Consider the following 3,690-nt stretch of genomic DNA (forward strand, 5'->3'; position numbering starts at 1 on the left):
TGTTCTAATGGAATGCTTTATTCTTTTTACTCTTTTAGGCTTGTCTTCTTTCAGTGATTTGAGTAGTCTTTAAAAGATATTCAGGGATTAAGTACCCAAGAAAGTGCAGAAAGGTGACATGTTTATCTTATTTGCAACAAGCAACATCATTGCTTATCATTTATTTGTCCGACGAAATGCATTCATGAATATTGAAATCTTTTCAGTTACTTGCAACAGGAATGGTAGAATTCTGAAAATAAGATCAAGATTGTGCTTTGTTGACCATCAAGAGTATACATGTGTTGGTGTGTTTTGTATAGTCATGTTGCTCCTTATATTCTCTTATGATTCCTTGCCTAATGTTGTGGTTTTTTACGGTAATTTTATTTTCTTAGTTTGTTTTCATTGGCATTTGGTTGGCTTACTTCCCTTTGTAGCCAAAGCAACCCTAGGTAGATTCTAAGAGTTGGGTAGTTTCATTGCTTGTAATGTTTTACCTGCCTATTTGCTATCGACAATATGCCAACTTTATCGATCTTTGGTGTAGAGATTCTACAAATTGCCAACTCCATTCTCTTCCATGTGATGTAGGCCCACGCCCCCACCTAGGCCCACAAGGAGCCTACATGTGCTGATTTTGAACTTGACAAAAAAAAGATTTGGAGCATAAATATCAAGATTTAGTATTTACTATTTGTGGAAAATATGAGGGCATAAATATGAAGATTCCATTTAAGCACATATCCTTTAGCAAGGGGCTAAGGTTCCTGATCATTGAGTTGCATTTACATAATCTCCTTTAGCAATGATAGCATCTTGAACATGATATTCAGTTACTGAATGTAAGACTCAGCATATCCACTTGTACTACACCATGCACACAGATATAGAGATGGTGGGAATCCTGCAAACATTTTAAAATACAAAATTTGAAACGCTTTGTATCGTACTAAGTTTCTTTAGATCTAGTGTTTTTGTTGTCTTGTTTGCTGTTTCTCCAAACAATGGATTTCCAAATCTAGGATTTTCATTGTATTTTGCACGATCTTAGGGCTTGTTTAGTAGATGCCTAAAAAACGAGCTCATCTCATTTTAGTTAATCATAGTTTTATGTTAGAGATCATATTTCTTTTTTAGGATTAAAAAAAACTTAAAAAACCAACAATCATGATTTCTAATTTGTAATTATGATTAACTAGAATGACTTGAACTAGCTTTTTGGCTTCTATGAAACGGGCCCTTAATTTTTGTATGTGAAGGGGCCATGTGGCTCCTGGAATTCAAGAGTGCCTAAAGAATTTGTTTATGTTGTCTTGTTTTGGTACTAGGAATTTAATTCTATGTAATCTCGTGTTTGGGTACTGGGAAAGAATTCATTGCAATTCTACTGTACCTGCACTATTAATAAAATGATTGTTGAGCATTTTGTCAAAAATTGCCAGCCAGGCATTATGGAAGATAAGCAATTCCCTTAAAGGCTCCCAAGTTGATGATCCTAGCCCTTAGATCAGTACTTGATGTCAAATTGGTGATTGACATAATTTGACCAAAAAACAAACAAGTATTTGTAGTTTGAAAACTTAGTTTTACAGAATTATGTGGTTATTTATGCCCAGTGTGTATTCTCTCGTATTGCGCTTCCTTTTTGCAGGTTTTGTTTATGCATCTGCAGGAGAAGCTCACCATTACTGAGGTGCACTATGTAGATTTCAAGTCCTTAAAAAAATATCGGGATGTGATACTGTTTTATCTGTGATACTGATAAAAAAATCATGATGTGATACTGATAAGCTGTTCCAATATTTATCTGTGATATGGCTGCTGGCATCTTTGATTTTACTATTGAATTAAGGGCCATTTTTGTTTTTTGTTCCATTGTCGTTATCATCTTGCACATCAAATAGCTAGCATCCTTTTACAGATTTTTAATATGGCCTTGTATTTACATTCAATGTTACAGGCAAAGTTAAAGGAGTCTCAGTATCAATTAGCCCCATGGCGTTCAGATGTAGTGAATAACTCTAGTTTTGCACCTGAGTCTCTGTCTCATTCCTTTGGTGCTGCACTGAATACTTCAGTATGATCATTTCTTGTTTCTTTTTCCCTTCTTGGAGGATAGTTTCCTTAAATTTGTGTTGATTTCTCAAAACAGAAGTCTTGAAATCGTGCCTCAGCCAACATATGCCCACGCACATACACCAATCTCTTCTCCTTTCAATGCTCAGACAACAAAAAGATAGACTGGGAAGTATTAGGACACCATAATCACCATATTGGTGGTGTTGATACAAAAAATCTAGACCATGAGAACTTGGGAAGGTTTTCTCCTTCTGCAAGCAGGTGAGATTTGTCAAATTAAGGAGAATGCTCTCAGGGAAAAGTCAGAGAAGCCATTTTTTCTTTGTTGATGGTTTCTGTTTTTTAAAACTCTCAGCAAAAAGTCAGAGTGAAGCCAATCTCACGATTCTTTAAATGTGTGTTTGGATGCTCAAGTTTGACCAGATTTATATAGGCAATGACCAAAATGGAGGGAAGCCATTTTTTTAATTTCATAGTGACGACATGCCCCTATTTCCATTTCATGCATTTGTTCATGTAGGGACTCAAAATGAGCTTATTTGTCAATGAGAGAGTAATTCATGGACTGTCTTTTCACATGAGCCATAATTTGTATTTTCTTCTCTCTTGTAGGACTGCATGATTAAGAGAAAGTGAACCTGTTTGATTGGAATTGTATATTTCCCGGCAGCTATATGCATACACAGTCACTGACTCGATGGGAAATATAGTGGGCTCATTTATTTCAGGCTTCTTTAAAGTTGTTAGTACTTTATTTGGAGCTCCGCTCGACTTTCTCGCAGGCAAATCTTGCAGGTAAGCATTAAGGAAGTGACTTTGTCTAAAATTTCCTTTCTTAGAAGCATTTCGAAATTCATTTTACGGGTTGTCATTCAATGCATCCTTGACAAATTGCCTTTATTTCAAAATTCAGTTCGAAATTTATCCTTCCATCTAAACAGTGGCAATTATAAACTTTGTGAGCTAATTTTAGTACTCTAGGGCAAAATTGATCAGGATCCAAGAATCAAGTGGGCCGCACTAAAGGAAAAGGTGGGTAGAGAAATTCAAGCATGTATGCAAGTTAGTGGTTTATAACTGTTTTCTCATACTCTTTCCCTTTCCCCTTGGCTCTTCGAATCTGGGACGTCTTTCTTTACGAGGTTAGTGTCTAATTGTTCATCTTATATGATTTTTTATTCCCTGTTTTATCTTCCACAATGCCATTTTAGGGTCTGAAGTAAGACTGATATTAAAGGGGCATGGAATTGCCCCTTTTTTTTAAAAAAAAAAAAAAAAAAAAACTGTAGGTTCCTAATAAATACCAAAATGTCACTAAGACCATATTCAATGAAAAAAAATAACATTAAGGTAATTTAAATGATGATTGCAATGTGCCATTTGGTCCCCAACATGGGTAGAGAGTTGATGTCAGGTAGGCAGCCAATTGTTGAACTTTTGCTAGTCATGAGAATTCATTCCTGTTTTGATAATATAAAATGTTGTTGAAGTGCTAGTCTCTGCACCTCTTTTTGTGTCTGTGTTACATGTTTTTTTACATGTCAACATGTGTGTGCTAGTGGTTGACATGTCTATGCCCCTTAATGATCAATATGCATGCAGATATTAGTGTATGCAGTGTTTTAAAAC

The 3,690-nt window shown here is 35.5% G+C and overlaps 1 long non-coding RNA gene across 1 annotated transcript; it reads left to right on the plus strand.

Moving 5' to 3' along the window:
• The first annotated feature begins 348 nt into the window (after positions 1 to 348).
• LOC131258234 (uncharacterized) lies at positions 349 to 3,315 on the plus strand. Its single transcript, XR_009178001.1, has 3 exons — positions 349 to 2,039; positions 2,135 to 2,322; positions 2,417 to 3,315. It is a non-coding gene; the product is annotated as an uncharacterized LOC131258234 (long non-coding RNA).
• Positions 3,316 to 3,690: the final 375 nt, after the last annotated feature.

The sequence above is a fragment of the Magnolia sinica genome, chromosome 10 (assembly GCF_029962835.1).
Source record: "Magnolia sinica isolate HGM2019 chromosome 10, MsV1, whole genome shotgun sequence".
NCBI classification, from domain to species: Eukaryota; Viridiplantae; Streptophyta; class Magnoliopsida; order Magnoliales; family Magnoliaceae; genus Magnolia; species Magnolia sinica.